The following is an 18,552-nucleotide window of genomic DNA, read 5'->3' on the forward strand; positions in this document are numbered from 1 at the left end:
AGTGAGGAATAAAACCATCCAAAGGAAGTTCCCAGGCTGGCTCTCAGCTTCAGATCCTCTGAAGCCTGCACCATTGACTGACACTATCAAACTTGCCCATTTCAGAGCAGGCCAGATGCTGGAAAAGGTGTGGCAGCTTCAGATCCTTTATGAGCTATGACCCCGTGGTGCTTTCCTTGTCCTCCCTGCTGTCTCCCCTCTCCATCCACCCACACTTCCTGCAGGGCAGCAGAAGGGATGGAGGGCAGTGTCACTCCTCTTGAAACCTGGCTGCCAAAGGCTGTGATTAATCCATAGCCCTGTCCTAGTGGAACATTTGACCTTGTTAATTATTAACAGCATGTTATGCAAGTATAAAATCCTGCCTCCTAGAACCCAGCTCCTGTGCCATAAAAGAGCCCAGGCAGTGAGGGTGTCTCCCCTGTAGGAGTGTGACTTGGCTGACCAATGGATATTTCTGACATGGAGGTGGATGTTGATCTAGCCCAACAATGAGTGTCACTCTCCTGTTCTGCTTCATTCCAGAGAAGAAAGATTTGCAAAGGCACACAAAGAACCTGGAGCTGTTGTTGCACTGACATTTATTCCAGGAAGTGGTACAAAATGAAGACCTCCTCCCTAGTGCCTGGTTTTTAAAAACCTTGGGAATAGAAATTTATGTGACTCCTAATCCCTCATGTTGTTACATTCTGTGATCCTGGACAGTTTAATGAGGCTTTTAAGTAGTGGCTGCCCTCTCCAGTCCATCAGAAGGCTGCTTAAGGGAGATGGAGGGCAGGATTCAGTCCCAGGCCCCATCTTTGCTGCCAGGGATGTACTGCTCAGCTCTGCTCGGCTCTTGCCTGTCTCCCAGCCAGCTCTGACCAGCACATCCATCAGTGTTTGAAACTGTGCTTGGGGGTGGAGGATCCTCTGGGGAGCTTGTTTGTGCCCTCACAGGGACTCCACAGCTGGGAGCTCTCTGCTGTTGGCTCAGGGAGTGCAGCTGGACCATGCTGAGCATCAACAGAGGCTTCATCCACTGTGGGCTCCCTGGTGAGCTACTCAGCCTGTGTGAGCTGCTAAGTGAGCTGGCAGCCCACAGCTGACCCAGCTTTTACAGAGGTTACATGGGTTTGGCATCCTCCAGTGGAACCTTGCTTTACAGGACCATCCTTGGCCAATATTAGCTCCTTTTTTGTGGTGCTAAGCAATTATTTAAGTCCATCGAGCTTTTCAAAGTTACCTTTAGGAGGAAGAGGGCTAGAAATGTACTGTTATTTCTCTCATGTGTATCTTTCAGTGGAAGTCAGATGCACTTATTCCCTAGCATTAGAAATTAAACACATTTACAAGGTGTTGCCTTTCTCTGTTCCACATGGTGCTCCTTGCAGCATGTCCCTTATTCCTTCCTGCCAGTTCACAGTCTGACAGCAGTCACCTAACAACATCACCCAAATGGCACAGGGGGAAAATATTAACCACAGTCGTGTTTCTCATTTAAAAGCCTGGGACTTCAGTGCTTCTGCTGCTCCTTTTCTCCACTCCTGGTATGAACATTTCCCTCCCTCCCCAGCTTCAACACAAACTTTGCCTCCCATGGTGCAAATCAGCCTCACTTGAATCACAGTCACCTTGCACAGCCAAACCAAGGCACAATGGTGAATTGTGGGGAATCATGGCTGATCTCTGCAGGAGTGTATTGCTGTGACAGAAGAATACCAAATGCAATGATTTAAGGAGAAAAGATGAGTTCTGACAGGTGATCTGAACTCAGGCAGTGAGTCAGACTCTCCTGTCATTGTGGAGGCTCAGCACCATATGACCAAAACCAATGTTCTGGATTTTGTGATACAGTTATTGGGATTATTAAGATGACTGTATTTGCCCATTGGAGTGTACAGGATGGAACATATGGTACTAAACAAGCCAGCAAAGCAGTCAAGGGGCTGCTACAAGAAGGGATTTGTACATAAACATAATGGGGCGAGACAAAAGCCACGCTCCTCTAAGTTAATTTCGCTGCGTTTGCTGTAATGACAATGTAATTATAGGAGTGCAATTCAGGAGATTTATCTTTTTAATTAGCAAACTCCCATGTCCTTCAAAATCCTCCTTTCCCAGCTCCAGAGCCACCTGCGTCAAAGTGCGGCGGGGGGCCCTTGCTTGCTCACGGCTCCCGTGCTCCCGCTCGCCCCACGCTGCAGAGCTGCCACTGCTCCAGGCAGATGGTCCTGCATCAAACCTCTCCTTCCCTGCCACTTGCCATTAATAAATTGGATCCTTGTTGCTGTGCACTCTGATTTACTTGGACACTTTTCTCGTGGCAGAGTTTTTGCTTTCCGTGGTACCTTAAATGTGTGTACATATAAACCTGTATACCCTGGCAGCAGAAGTTTCCTAATGGTAGTTTCAGATGAGAAGATTTTTTTCCCTGGTAAGAACTCGGTGCACTAGCAGTGCTCCCTGAGCTTGCTGTGCAGAAGCAAGCCAAACCCTAGGAGCTTTGCCAAGGACCAGAGCCCACTCCTACAAAAGGCAAGTTGAGCCCAAGTAGTACATATCTGCTTTCACGGAGACATGAGTGCTCTCAGACCAGCTCTGTCACACACATACAGGGGCAGCCAAGAGAAACATAGTCTGTATGAGCCTGGCCATTTTTGTGACCCTATATGTGCTCTTGATTCCCTGATGTTGGTTTAACTATATTGTGGGGAACCTGCTGGAAGAAATTGCTAACAAAGCCCTCAGAAGTAGAACGATGCTTACATTTAATTTTCAGATAGTTCCTTTAAAATTTTCTTATCTTGGAGGTACAAAAGAGTAAAAGTTTGTGACTGCATCCTGGCTGTGTTTCTGGAAGCACCCATAGCCAGGGCACCAGCCAGAGCTCCAGCAAAGGCAGTGTTGGGTGTGTGCTTGCAGTGAGGGATCCAGCTCAGTGCCTAACAACAGTGAAACATGATACCAGCACAGAATTGCCTCAGTTAAACACATGATGCTGTTATTTTCCTTCTTTTTAAATGCTGGGAAGGAGAAAGAAACTCCAGCATTCACCAAGGCCCAAGGAAACTCTGTGAAGGGTTTGTGCTGGGGCAAAGCATCAGCCACCCTCCCCTGGGGAGCAGGGACCGGGACAGTGCATAAAGCACACGCTGTCCTCATGCTCAGCCTTGGGAGAACTCGGGCTCAGCTTTGGATCTGGCAGGTCACAGCTGGCAGCTGCAGGGTCTCTTGGAATGCAGGCAATCACTGGCACCCCACATCTTCCTGTGTGGCTGCTCAAGCCCTATTTCCCATGCTGGAAAACACCTGGACTGGAAGGTAGGGAAAGGTGCATGGGCTGGAGTGAATGAACAGGTGCTTTTCCTGGCTTCCCCAGCTGCCAGTGTGCCTGTGTCCCTACCACAGCCAGGAAAGAAACCTGTGAAAATGCTTCCTGACAATAACACTTTCTCTGGGGCATAGCTGGAGGTGTCCAGCCTGCTGACAGCAGCAGGCCCTTGGAGGCTGTCAGAACAAAAGCATTGCTGAGGTGCTGCTGGCACTCAGGCAGTCCCTGGGCTGGCAGTGGGAGAGCACAGCAAGTCCTAAAGATGATGACAGAGCAGGGAAAAGGACACTCCTCAGAACAATTCAGCTTCCAGGGAAAACCTCTACACCTCAACACACACAAAAATGCAAATGATAGATCAGATCGGTCCAGAAAACTCTCTTGGGTTTTTTTTCTAGCAATGATTTTACTTATGGCTGAGATCTCAAAGCAAGCAGAAGTGATAACATGACACTTATGAGGAATGAGTACATTAGAGGATGCCAAAAGAGAAACATTGCTTTTTAAGCAGTGCAAGATTTTCACTCCTGCTGAGTTGAGCACTGGTTTAAGCATATTTCCTCTAGAACTTGATCACACAAAGCCACATCATAACAAAGGGTGGGTGAGCTAAAATGGCCTTACATATACCTGCTGATTTCCTTCTCTTCAGGAACCTCAAAGCCATTTACAAGAGGAGTGAGCAGAGGAATGGATGAATTAAGTTTTGCAAATCCTTTGGGAGATGGAGACAGGCGACAGTATTTTCCCATTTTGAAGGTGGCAATAAGAGCAGTAGCCTGTCACCAATGGTTTGTTTCAAAGGTGTAGAAGTACAAGACCCAGCCAGCACCTTCATCATCTTCTGAGACATGATATTAAAGGGGCTGGTATCCCAGGTTTCTTCTTAGAGTAAAGTCCTCAGATCTGTGTTGGAGACCAGGGTCACATTTCTAATTGACAACCTTTTTGGTTTGCTTGTTCTATACAAGTCATTGTTTTCTTCTTCCCCACCACCCCCAGTTGTTACTAGAAAATGAATATGAATTTCATCAGAAACATGGCCAATCTCAAAGTTATGCCTGAATTAGACATTTGCATCTCTTGTTGACCAACACCTATTTGAAATTGTATTTGAGTTTTCATATATTATTACTGTATGTTTTTTAAAAAGCCTTCAAATTAAATGATGCTTAAATTTAGTCTGCTTTTGATCTGGACAGAAATCTAAATTTTATCTCTCTCTCTCTCTCTCTTTTTTTTTTTTTTTTAATCTGTGTAAATTGGACTTGCAGTAACAAAGCTCTGGTTTGGGGTACTACCTTCCTTTATGTCTAGCTCTAAGCAAGACTCACTGAGCAAATATTTATTTTAAACGTGAAATTCCTGAGGTCTGTGCACCTTTAGTAGCTAGAATGATTTGCAGTACACTGAATCACTGCATGACACTGAGAAAGACCTTATTCATTGCTTCCAAAAAGCTATTAAAAATATCCCATAAGAAGATAAGTTGCTTAGGAGGTGTCTGTGCAGCAGAAGATTAAGCCTACCTCAGTCAGACAGTGTTTCATGGTTAGACCACCAGGCACTGCTCTTCTCTTCATAAACCCCATTCCACTATATCATTTCTCCTTTAATGTACTCTACCTGGATTCCTGCTGAGGATGATCTATGTGCTTTGTGAAAGCAGAAACTAATATTATTCTGGGGAAGGGAATAGGAAATAGAACTTAAGCTGATTATTTAATTTTCGTCCAGGAAATTTTGAAGACTGAGCAGCTTTTTTTTTTTTTTTTTCCCTGAAGAAATTGTGCTTTTTTACTTTTACTGAGAACATGATAAATACATATTTTCTAAGCTACATTTTGCAAAAGGGGATATATCAAAGGATAAACCCAGTGAACCAAATTTGCTCCTGGAAAGGCCATGTGTAACCCCAGGAAGGCATGTGGAGATAAAACACACCTGTGGTTAAATTATCTATGGAGAGGATTGAACTGCTCACTGGAGTCAATGAAGCAGCCTTTTACATCAGGAGAGGCTGTGGTCTGAGGCTGCTGAGTGAATCACACAGCTTTGAGAGAGGAGAAGCAGAGGAGCTCCACTGCCATGGTACCATGGTTGCTTTTGCTTTGGCACCTCCCTGGGTGAGAAATGTGGTGGCCACTCTGTCCTCTGTGGCTTGCACCATCCTCCCTTTCCTGGGAGCAGGTGGGGTCCAGTGAAACAGCAGCAAGGAGAGGCACTGGGAGCATTCCAGGGGCTTGGCCAAGGTGACCATGGGGAGCAGTGGCATCAGCCCCAGAGGCACAAGCCCAGCCACCACTGGCAGTTTTCTGCAGCTCAGGGCAGGCAGATTGTAGGGCTGAGGTTCAGGCCTGCAGACATCCCTACAGGGAGTTAAATTTCTCAGTGGCTTTAATTGCATAAAGTCAGAAGTGCCTAACTCTCGCCTCAGTCTTTTTTATCTGTGTTATTTTAAAAACAACAAAAAACCCAAACAAAAACCAAAACAAACAAAACCCCTCCAAGCAAACAAAAAAATCCCATATCATGAAAATAAACTATTTCTCTAAAAAGCCGTTCAGGATTGTGGGAAAAAGAATGAGGTTTGGAAGAGTAAATACTCACACTGCTTTCATTTTTTTGCCAAGGCTAGAGACCTAACTCTAGGTCTGTCTATGGTCAGAGAGGTGAGAGGATTTCCTCAAAAAAGAGACCCAAATCCCTCCCACTATCTCCCTGCAGTTAGAGTGTGAGCATCCTGAGGCAGGTCAGCTCCCAGCTCTGTACCATGTCCACTGGCCAAATTGATGGCACCTTCCCTTCCCTTCCCTTCCCTTCCCTTCCCTTCCCTTCCCTTCCCTTCCCTTCCCTTCCCTTCCCTTCCCTTCCCTTCCCTTCCCTTCCCTTCCCTTCCCTTCCCTTCCCTTCCCTTCCCTTCCCTTCCCTTCCCTTCCCTTCCCTTCCCTTCCCTTCCCTTCCCTTCCCTTCCCTTCCCTTCCCTTCCCTTCCCTTCCCTTCCCTTCCCTTCCCTTCCCTTCCCTTCCCTTCCCTTCCCTTCCCTTCCCTTCCCTTCCCTTCCCTTCCCTTCCCTTCCCTTCCCTTCCCTTCCCTTCCCTTCCCTTCCCTTCCCTTCCCTTCCCTTCCCTTCCCTTCCCTTCCCTTCCCTTCCCTTCCCTTCCCTTCCCTTCCCTTCCCTTCCCTTCCCTTCCCTTCCCTTCCCTTCCCTTCCCTTTTCCCCCAGCATGCAGAGCACTTTTTGGGGATTTAAGGATCTGGGTTTAGGCAGGACACATCAGAGCTCTCTGGTCCATCAGTCATTGTTATTCCTGTGGATCACCAAAATAATAGTTTTTTCAAGCCACCTGCTCCCTTTACCAGGCTTTAAAGAAAGTCATCACCGTTTTGGCCACTGTGATTAAAGCACCCACATGAGCAAAGGGACAGACTTTTCCCAGCCTTCCTGCATGGAGTACTCCTGCTGCACATCTGTTGGACTTCTGCACACTCTTCATCTCAGGTGCTGTCTGGCTCATTTCCCCTTTCAGAGATGTGGGGCAAGCAGGTCTCATTTATAACAAGTATTTCCACCCAGGGTCAGAAAGTTATCACACCAAGATTATTTTTCAACTGAAAATTGATTTATTTTTTTGGGGGGAAGGAGGGTAAGGAGTGAGGAAAAAGAGAATGCGCCAAAGAGACAGAGAATGATGGGCAGCTGGTAGATAAGGGAAGCAGTGAAGTGGAAATGAAAGCTTCCATATCATTGCAAACGGATAAATTCCTGCACTGCACTAGGATGTCACAGGCTGTAATCATAAAAAGAATCAAAGATACATAATAGCACCATTACTGGAAAATATGAGAAAGACTTGAAAGATATGGTATCATCAAAACTCTCTTACACTGAATATTTTGCCTCTGTTTTGTGTAAAAATAGGCAGAGAAATTGTTCTTTCTGCCCCCTATTATAGGCAAGTTATCACCCTTTCTCTACATATCCTCCAGTTTAAAGCAAAAATAAAGGCAGTACCTAACAATAAGCTCTATGACAAATGAAGTCATAAAATACCATACCAAAAGTCCAATATTAGAAGAACATTCAGGTTTTCAAGGCTGCAAAGCCAGCTGCAGGGAAATGACTGACAAAGCTGCCCTTGGAGTTTTCACAGCAGTAACCCTGTGTGTGCATGTGCATGTACCCAATACAAACACAGATTTTCACCCTCACATGATTGTTTTGTCAGAACCTTTACCTCTTCCCCTGGAAGGACAGGCACTGTACAGCTGTGCAATGACCAGTGTACCTGTTCTGGTTTTCTTTCTAGCCTTATCAGAAAATGCATAGCCTGGTGTCTCCTGCAGAGCCTGATGAAATGCCTGCATCAGTCAGCAGGACCTTCTGTGTAGCCTTGAACATATCCCAGGTCATGTCCTCTATCTTTATCCTGGGAGTTTCCATCCTCCTTCCAGCACCTGAGGTACCTTAAAGGGCTGTATATATAGGTCTGTTTTCCCCATTTTCCAGCCACAGAACTAAGAAGAGAGATACAAAAACTTGTTCAGATCTGCCACAATTCAGCCAGAAAGTTTAACAGTTGAGAAAGCTTTCAGCAAGTAATATAATTTTTTTTTTCATGGAGGTGCCTGGGCAGCACTTTCAGCAAAGTAGGAAACAGTACATGAAGGTACACATTTACATGCAACTCTGTGTCTCCCTGTAGTGACACATACACTACAAAATCCTGGCAAATGGGAAGTGAAACTTCTGGAATATCAGGACAGTTAATAAACAATATAAACCATAAGCAAACCTAGGAGATTATCCATGTCCATAATCCTCCCACATTTAGTAAAATACCTGCTTGAACTGGGTGGATCTACTTTTCCACAGCAATAAGGATTTTCTGTATTTACAGATTTAGTGAATTAGGCTTTAGCTGAGAGTTATTAAAACAGCTCTGACAGATTTACTAACTCCTGGGCTTCTTATGGATGGACAGAAATGCTGATCAGGAATGAATCTTTGCCTTTTGCTTCATTCCTTTCAAAATCCAGATATTTAAAGTAACTTTGAATAAAAGTTTTCTCTCTGATAGGCTGATCTCTAACCCTCAGCAAAAATCTGTGGTATTCTTGGGGTCACAAGGAGCTGCAATCAGGAATGCTTGGCCAGTAGCCCCTTCCTTTCCTCACCAGTGGTCCAGGGTTGTTTCCTGACTTGAGAGACTCCTCTGTGAAGCAGTGCTAACAACCTGATGGAGAAGCAGATTGCTGGCTGTGTCACTGCAGCATTTTCCAGTTAAGGTAGGGATGAGTCATTGATGGCAGGGATGAGTCCTTGACTCTTCTTGCAGCTCGAGGTCTGCGTTTGCTCCCTGAAGGGATGGAGTCAAGAGGGGGAAGATGCAGGATGGCTCCTACAGACCATCTGCAGCCAGGTCCTTGAGGCAGGAGCTCCAGCAGAGCTGGGGATTGGTGGTGTGGAGCTGAAGGTTCTTGCCGAGGCAGCAGGTGGGGTCACAACCCCCAGGCATGGGAAAGGGCATTTCCATGTCAGGCTTTCACCGCTCCGTGACTTCCCAGAGAAGTGAAACCAAGTGACACAGCAGACACTGCCTGTGTCCCAGACACACCCTCGAGGCTCAGCCTTGGTTTCTGTGAAATGCTGGTGCAAAAGAGGAATGCTTTCCCACAGCAAAATCCTGCAACAGATAAATAGTGAGGAAACAGTTAACAGTGCAGAGAACAAAAGGTAGTGTTTTAGAAACTGCAGGCTAAATGACAGGTAAGGAGAATGTTTGATTTCTGCTTAGGAGGATGTTTGATTTCTACTTTCTAAATAGCAAACATGTAATCTAGAAATATGGCCCACAGCTCAGATCATGAAAAGTAGTGTGGGTTTGGCAGTGGGTACTTATAATTTCAGAAATCTCAGCTCTCTATTCAGACTCAAAGACTTCCAGCAAGAATAAGGCCTGGGATAATGTCCCTGGCTGATTATTGTAAAAGTATTCTGATGACAGTCCCTCGGGTGGCATTAAAGGGAATGTGTTCAATACCATGTGCTGCACACCAGTGTGGGTTGGGTGCATTTCCTTCATTATGCTTCTCATGAGGACATGCCACAAACAAGCAGGTGCCAGTGAGAAATAATCATGATGATTCATGCTGAAGTACTAAACCAATAAGCCCAGGGGCAACAGGAATCCCTGTGTGGCTGCTGTTGCAGTTTGTCATTGGAGCTGCAGGGCAGTGGTGTGGGAAGCATCATTACTGGTACCCTGGCACACATTATAGCAGTGCAACTCTTTGTCATGGAGACCCAATTGCATCCTCCAAAGATCTCACTGTAAAATCGTGTAAGGCTGCTCCTGTGCTCCTGCCACCCATCTCGATTTCCTGCCTCTCTTCCTGCCTGGAGGGCTATAAAAGGTTACACCCAAATGCATCCAGAGAGAGAACTGCTGTGGATTTTCAGTGAGGTGCATGTTGCTCAGAGCTACCCCCAAGAAAGGAGCATGAGAAGTGCCAATCATTGCTATTTCCATTCCTATGAAGGTGCCAAAAGGTGCCTTGTTTGTGCTCACCTGAACTGCCCTGTAAGAAAGCACAGGCAGCCACAGTAGGAAAATCTATAAATCCACATCCTCATTCACTCTTCTGTTTTTCCCTGGGCTTGGCCTTTGGGATAAAATACTTAAGTGTTTTTGGTTTTTTTTTCCCCACTGATCAAAGAAAGAGAACCCCAGTGTCTCCTAGAAAAACCATCCTGTTGTCATACAACAGGATACATAGGGCTGTATGGCCCCAGTGAACAGGAGCACAGCTGGCTGATTGCCATAGTGCTTTGAGTCCTCCTTAGAGGTGTAGCAAACGAGAGAGTCTGTACCATGCTGGAAGCAGAGGAGCAGTTTTACCTGTGACTCCTCTCTCCTCCTTAAGGCAGGTGTTTGCAGCTCTTATGGTCCTCCCCATTCTATTGAGCAATGTGGGTTTGCTGTATAGCTATATGTTATAATACTGTGTTCAGAACTTCTCACTCCCTGCAAAAGAAATTCTGTCTGGAAAAAAGGTGTTAAAGAGGGTTTGGTCAGAGAGAGATGATGAATTGCAACTGCAACCTGCCCACAGTAAGACTAAAGTGATGCCTTTGAAATCAAACTGCAGTCAATGTTTTTATCACTTCTTAAACTAAAAGACCTTGCACACATGGTAGGAACTGCCAGCATCTCTGCACTGAAGGTTGTGTCAGCAGCACTGGTGTTATAAGCCTTGTTTTCCCCATGAGCCTACAGCTCAGCTGTGAAATTTCCTCCAGGCTCAAGCTTTCTTTTAAAGTTCTAGCTAGGAAGGGATTTTATTTTCATTGGTTTTGGCTATTTTTACAATGTAAACAGGAAGGTGAGTGTATGTAAATTATACTAGAAGCTAAAAAAAGAAAGGTACATGCTTTTATTCAATCTGCTTTGTTTTTCTCTCTCACACACAGAAGTTCATCACATGTAATGAGGTCTTTTTATTAATCTCTTGGTGGAAAAAAAGATAAAAATCTTTAATCTGGGTCCAATTCTGATCTCATAGACCTGACTTAAAATGTTTGACTTAGCAGCAGTTCTCTTGGTAAATGAAATGAGAATGAGAGTTTTTTTGTCTTGCAGAAAACACTGGCTCTCTTTTACCTAGCATATTTAACCTGCAGCCCTTAATTGGTCAAATGATTAAGTACCACATTATTTTTCAGACACCCAAGCTCTTACAGATAAATCTCAAAGAAGCATTATTTGATTTAAAATCAGTACTAGTGATTTGATGCCTAATGACTTGCTGTTAAGTTCCACTGGCACTGAGATAATACAACCTACCTCAGTAACAAAGCATCAAATATGAGTGTCTCATAGACCTTTAATTATGATTATCAATCTTCTTTCCTATCTCATTTTTTTTTTCTCTCAAGTCCACATATTAACCTGTATAATGCTCTCCAAATAATTGGACAAAATCAGGTCTCATCCTAAGGAAGCTGCTGTAATTTTCCACAAGGTGAAGGATTTCAGAAATCCTGCAAAGCAAAATAATCATCCGGTGAGTCCTGGTGATTAAAAGACAAGATGCAAAGCAGGATATTTCCTGTGTATCTTGTGGGTTTCTTCTGTTATCCTTACCCTTCATTCTTTTCTTCTGGCCAATTGCTTTCTCTCCCAGTTGCATTCACAGGTACTTTTTATAAGTACAGATGTTAAAAATTCATTGCTAAAATATATGTGCATCAGAATAGCATTAATTTGCAGTTAACCAGTAGATGCTGCAAATTAGGAAGTGACTAAATGCAATGTGGGAGCAAAAATCATGCATTATAAAACATACTCTTTTCATTTATTTGGACAGTTGTAGTTCAGTTTTTAATTATTAATGGTAATACTCTTCAATGTGCCAGTGAATGTGCTGGTTTATATTTAGTAAAAAAATGAAGTCTTAGTAAAACATGAAGTCATTACAGCACTCAGCTGTTAATTATTGCTTAGGGATAGAGGGGAGATTACAAATTTTGTTCAGGTTAATGAAGCATGAATCAGCTGCCTCCTACTGCAAGGAAGAGCTGAATATTTTACGTGTTACTGCAGCCACACTCAATCTGCAGTCTCTTTGTTTTTACACTGGCTTGAACACCAGCACCTGAAATCAAGCCTTCAGAGATGCATTTCAGAATTGTGAAAGGCTGTTGATAGCAGGGAAAAGTCTGAATTGATCCAGCTTCCACAGTGCTCGGTGAGATTTAATTGGAGACTTTGGAGTGTCCAGTCAGGACACTGTAGGAGTCACTGACATCACTTGTGCTGTTGGGAGAAGTGTGGATTATCTGAATCCTGCCAGTTCTGCCATGAGGACTGATGAAGCAGTGTGCAACTGCCTCCTCCACATCTGTGTGCAGCTGTGGGGGAGTGTGGCCATCAAATTTGGATCCCCTCTGCTGACCCATTAATTCCTCAGGATAGAAAAAGGAGGGACACTCACTTTGCAATGCTATCTCAAGCTACCACAAAAGATTTTGAGTACACACCTAACCTGGCCCTCTGCTTGGACTGGTTTTGCACAGAGCCTCCTTGACAGTATTTCCTCTATCGTCCAACATGCCACATTTTGTTTAGTTGGCAAGGGAGACCCTTCAGTTAATACAACCAACGAGTATTCAAAAATGCCTTTAAAAATAAAAGCTGCTGACTCACATGGCTGGTGCCTCTAGTCCTTTTTATTACCTTTTACAGGCATGAATGGGTTCTGACTTGCAGAATTACTGTAGAAACTAAGCATCATAAATACCAGCAGTCAAAAAAAGCTGTGCCTGCATAACAGTCCTGTGTCTATTTTTAAAAAAACCTCTAAAAATCATGGTACGTGTACTCAACAGTTCTAAGTAGGAGGGAGTGCAAGTTCTAGTTGCAATTCCTTGTTTGTCCCAGTCAAAAAACTTGGATGGCAACTTTCACAGCAAAAGATTTCTAATGCTCAGAGCCATTAACTCTAAAACAAACCCTGAACTAATGCAAGCTCTTGTAAGAAAGCACACGCTTGAAAAGTCACTTCCTCTTTGTGCAAACTTCATGAATGGGAACAAAAAGTTGCATTCACTGTATAGATTAGTAACAGCAAATAATTCAAGGTGCTCTAGTCCTGAGAGTTCATATTAGAGGGAATGAATTCTGACCCTGCAGGAAGCTACCCTGGAATCTTTTCCAGCAGCCTGGGTCTGGAGGCAAAAAGGATGTGAGAGCCCTCTCCTCCCCCAGCACAAAGAGATAGGTTAGAGTGGGGAGAACCACCCTTCTGGAAGGTTTGGGGGGAACAGCTCTGTGCTTGCCTCCATAGAGTAGGGTTCTCTGCTATTAGCAGGCACCTTTCAGCTCTTTGCTATTCTATCAAACCAGGCTGTTCATTGAATGCTAAATATTTCTTTGTGTACTTGGCTGGCACAGCAGAAAGCTTAGCACAGGAAGTTTTGCCACAGGGAGTTAACCTTGTTAACTCATGGTATCTCTACTGGAACAAATTGGTTTGGTCACTTCACCCAAGTTGCTGGTAGTGAGGTTTGTGCAGAAAGACAAACTGCTTTTCATTATTGGCATTGTTAGCTGACAATATCACCACTAGATCTCAGTCTGAATAGAAATAAAATAATTTTTTTCTAGATTTTCTGCTTTTTTTAAATGTAGAATTTAGTAAGTTTAGGAGGGGCAGTCTATCAGAATAGAGGGTGTCATGTGAAATGGAACAGCAATTGTTAAATATGATAATTGCTCATATCAGCTGACATTTTCCTAATATTTTCCTGCTCTCTGGAACTGGTATGAATTATATTTCCTATAGAGAGAGGGATGCTATGAGAAAACCAGTGACTGAGGCCCTTCAGGCAGTCTGAAGCTGTAGCTGGGCCATGCCCCTCATGCATGGCAGGACCCTGCCAAGCTGGCAGCACCCTTGTCCCAGCACCTGAACATCCCTTTACCAAGGAGAGGGCTGCATCTGCCCCAGCAGTAATTCTCACTGTGATTTCTGTGAGGTGTTTTGCTGTGATCTGTGTGTCCAAAGACACAGCTCCTTTCAGGATGGGAACAGCCTGGCTTCCCTCTTCTCCCTGCTTTTCTGCTTTTGGGTATGCAGGAAACCAGCCCTCGTGATCTGGGACAGAACATAGAAAGCAAAGATGGTGTGAGTCAAAACAAGGTGTTCCTGAGGTTTTGTGTTCAATCTGGCCTCTCCAGGAGCACCACCTCTTGTACACTATGTGTCTGCCTTCTCCTGAGGAGCAAGGGGTCAGGTAAGACAAAAACATGCTAAAATGGTACCTTCTTCTGCCCTGTCCTGAGCAGCCATCTGGCAGCCACCGGACACGGAGATGCGACACATCTGGAACGTGCTCCTGAGTAATCATCTGGGGTCACATTGTAAAGCTTTCCACAGGTTTGACAATATCCATCATCAGGTAAAAGTCTGGCATCACTCTGTAAGTGAAAAGCCAAGTAAAACCCGAGTCAGAGCACCTGTGTTGGACATGATTGTGGTTATCAACCGGACTTCTGAATTCTTTGTGCCACATGAAAGATGTGCTTAACACACAAGTGAGACAGACTATGAGAAAAAAAGGCACGACTCTGGTTCTTATGCTATTTATGTACCCAAAGTATGGCAGAGCACAGTTAGGACTTGCAGGATTCTAAAGATGGAAGCTAGCAGTGAATTTGCTGTGGGAGTCGTTGCAGAGACTGCCTTCACAGACGAGAAAAGGTAGGGAAACATTTGTCTGGAATGTGTTCAGGAAGAGGCACAATGACAAAACAAGGTTTCTTCCCCCATCATTACCTCTGCCTCAGCTGAGTAGGCAGGGTGCTGTCTGTGCCGCCTGCCACTGGTGAGCAGAATCTAATTCATCAGCCTCACTGCAGATGGTGCCATCCCCTGGGACCTCAGGCAGCTCATGATCCATGCCAGCATCCTCACAGGGAGAGGGGAGGCGAGCAGAGAGGCTGGGAGAAAGCTGAGACTGGGGACGCCACATGCTGCTGCTGCTGTACCTCTTTGCCTTTTCTCACACAGCTGAAAAGGGCAAAGGCAATGATGCCATTCCCAAAGACTCTGAGGGCAGCTGGGCTTTAAAATTAAAGTCAACTTTTGGACAGCTGTTGCCCTGCCTTCCTCAGAGCAAGGAGGTGCTCTGGTGAGAGTGCAGCAAGCCTAGGTGTTGTATCCACTTCTCATTTGCTAAAACCTTTGTCCTCTAGCAGCCCAGGCAGTGACTGCAACAGCACCTGGGTATGGGAGAGCAAAGAATTCCACTCCAGTGAGCACTGGCCTTTGGATCTAGGGCAGCAGTGGCCATGCTGCCAGGTGAAGGTCTGAGCACTGCTTGGTGGGGCAGGAATTTCCCTTTCATGCTTGCTCTGTATCGAGGAAAGGCTTATCTTTCATTTGCCCTTACAAGCAGGACTGTGAGCCAATAGATGTGTTAGAAATAAATACAGAAAGAAACAACAAAATAAGACAGTGAAGATTGTTAGGCAGATTTCCACAGGCAGATTTCTGAAGAAGGCTGAGGGCTGAGGATCAGTTCCTACTGAGGCTCTCCCACCCTGTCCAGAGAACATTCTTCCTCAGAATACACACTGTTCATGCTGTACACAAAATCGAAATATGTATGAGCAAGAAGTAGTCCCAAGCTTGCTTCCTTTATAATTTCCCATGGGGGAAAAAACACTGTGAAAAGAATAGGAGAAAAGGAAGAAAGTTTCAAATAAGTTATTATATTTATGGGGAAAAAAGGGCATGCCTCATCCTTGTAAAGAAATATTTCCTCCACCACTTCCTTGCCTTTGAAAGGAATCAAATAGCTATTAAAAAGTACCTTCCTTTTAAAAAGGACAATGAAATTTTGATTAAAATGGTTTTTTAAGTATTTATATGATTATCTCTTTTGTCCCCCTGGCAGCATCTGTCTTGTTGACTGCTCGGCATCTGGCATGTTCTGCCTCATGTCAAGAAGGCCCTGATTTCTCATTCAGCCAGGGGGTGGGTGACAGAACAGACATATGTATACAGGGAGAGGCTTTTGCCAAAAGAATAAGGCCATTTCCCTGACTGCTTCTGCTGCTGGTTGTTTGGCCACAGTGCTGCTGGAACACAGCACCCCTTTCTTCCCATGGCACATGCTGCGTGTACCAGATGGCTGGCTCGTCAGGGTCAGCTCTCCACCAGTGCTTCTGCAGGCTGTGTGGCCAGGCAGGGCAGTTTAGGTCAGTATTCCCAAAATTTCACCTGTTTATGGAGGAGATGCACTTCTCCAGGCTTCCTTGTTTTTCCACAGGTCATGGTGGGACATCCCAAGCTCCCAGTTTTGGCTTGGCAGTCAGAGTTTTCCCTCTCAGGGCAGCAGGCAGGAGCAGGCTACTACAGGGCATTTGGGAAAATCCCAGCACTTTGTTTGATGTACTCACATCCACCCTACACATGGCAGGAGATCTTTGAAATTTGCAGGATCAGCCTTATTTTGTGCATATTCATTTCTCTGAAACTATCTTTGGTAACAGGATCGATGACTCACACAAACATTAGTCATACTTTGTGTTGCTTGTAATTCCTTGCCTTGCAGAATTTCAAAGAGTGTTTCAAAGATGATTTTAAATATCCACAATCCATGAAAGATGAAGTGGAATAGATCCACTTCAAATGTAGCTACTTAATGAAGGTTGAGACAGCAGTGACTTGCCCAAGACAGAAGGTGACTGCCAGGGCTTGAGTCCTGAATCTCCAATTGATGGGTGGTATGAGCACTCCTTTTGCATTGCATCCCTTCCTAATTTCATTTTAAGATACATGTACCAGCAACCCTACTTAGAAACCAGAAAAATAGTAACAGAAACCTTTTTGACTCCTACTCCATCATCCCCATGCTTATGCAGCACTGCTTCCAAACTGAGAATTGCACTTCTATGTGGTTTTCCTCTGCCAAATCCTTGAGTGAAGAAGCTACTCGTTGTGGGGCTGGTTGTGCTTTCTCGAATTTCCCTTCAATACCTAGAGTACATTCTTTCATCAGTTCTCATTATTAAACTCTTGCTTCTGCTGTCTTCCTCGAGATTTGGAAAGAACCCCTTTACAGGCTGAAATACAATAGATTTTCTTGTTCTGGGTGGCACAAGGGCTTTGACCTGTAGCTGACCATAGGAGCCCTGTGGCCTGAAGGAATGGACAGCTAATGAGACAACAAGTCAAATAAAATCATTTTGTCTGGCCCACTATTGTGTGAGTATTCATGTGACTGGGGACCCATGAAACCTTGGTTGCATCTGTTGCAGCCCAACCTTTTTGAACTATCTTCTACTTTCACACAGCAGCCCAATTAACAAGCAACAGCCAGAGACAGTCTCTGAGCTTCCCCTGTGCGTGAAAGAAAATAGAAGGAAACTCTTGGAGGGTCCAGCTGGTGAAGGAACAGGTGACAAAGCTAATGTCTTTGGTGTTTTTCACTGACTGTGCCATAGTGGATACACCAGCTGGAGACTGCTGGGTTTTTTAATTCTAAGTTTGCAAGAAAGTTTAGGGTTCATTCTGTTTTATTATAGAGCAAAACTACAGAAAGCAGAAAGAAGAAAATCTTGGGTCAGATTTGAAAAATAGTTTAAAATGAGAGGGAGATTTTATTTTTTTATCCTAGGTATTTTTATTTGTTTCCAACTTTTTTCCTTTGCATAACATACTCAGATCATGTTTTTTCAGTCTTGTTTTCTGCATGACTAGAAGCATAAAATTCTGGTTTATATTAAAAAAAAAAAAAAAAAAAAGGTGGTATTCTCATTTGCTTTCAATGCCTGAGGCTTCAAGAAGAAGAACATGCTGTGAGATGCCAGCATAAGATACAAGCACTTGGCAATATTATATCAATGATATTAGAGAGCAGTGATCCACCCATCAGAACAAATAGCACAGCTTGAAAACAAGTACCAGAGTGATTTTATTCTATTGAGGTGAGGAACAGCCTCTCTCCAAACAATGCTCACTCATTAGCCTTCCCTGTTACAGTGCAACAAGGGTGGGATTACTTTAACCTCGCTTTACTCATTTAGAAATTAAGCATCTGCCCTAAGTTGGTTGCCTAATTCTTTCTGCAGTCAATGGAGGTGGTGCCAGACAATGATTCATCCCACCTACCCATGTACCTGGAATAAAAAAGGATGAATCAACCAGAGGTGCCTCCCTCCATTGCCTCTGGCTGCAGAGGCGGTCCAGACTCCAGTTCAGCTGAGAGACTTCACTTCTGGCCAGGTAAATTTGGGTGAGGTGAAGCCCTTTGTGTGCTGGCTGAGGGGCCAGGCTCCCCCTGGCTCATGGGAACACCTTCCTGGGATCCCTGAGCCTGGGTGTCTCCTCTGACTAAAGCAGAAGCAGAGGAGCTGAGCCAACCCTTTTGTTCACCTAATGTGTCTGCTTGTGACACACTGGGCCAGTTCCCTACACGTCTGGGAAACGGAGCTGGATCCTGAAAGAAAAAGCAAAATAGGCTTGAGAGTATTTCCCAGGGGAAGCATAAGCCACCTGAGAGCAGCCACATGAGGCTGGAGACAGAGGAGTCCAGCACTTCTGGTTAATAAAGGCAAGCAGCCCCCACACCCTCCAAGCCTGGAGCTCCTCAGTCACCAAGGACAGCATCACCTTCACCCTCTGGGATTCAGGCACTGTGGGGGCAGCTCTTCTGTGGTTCAGCTGTA

This window comes from Oenanthe melanoleuca, chromosome 3 (assembly GCF_029582105.1).
Source record: "Oenanthe melanoleuca isolate GR-GAL-2019-014 chromosome 3, OMel1.0, whole genome shotgun sequence".
NCBI lineage: Eukaryota > Metazoa > Chordata > Aves > Passeriformes > Muscicapidae > Oenanthe > Oenanthe melanoleuca.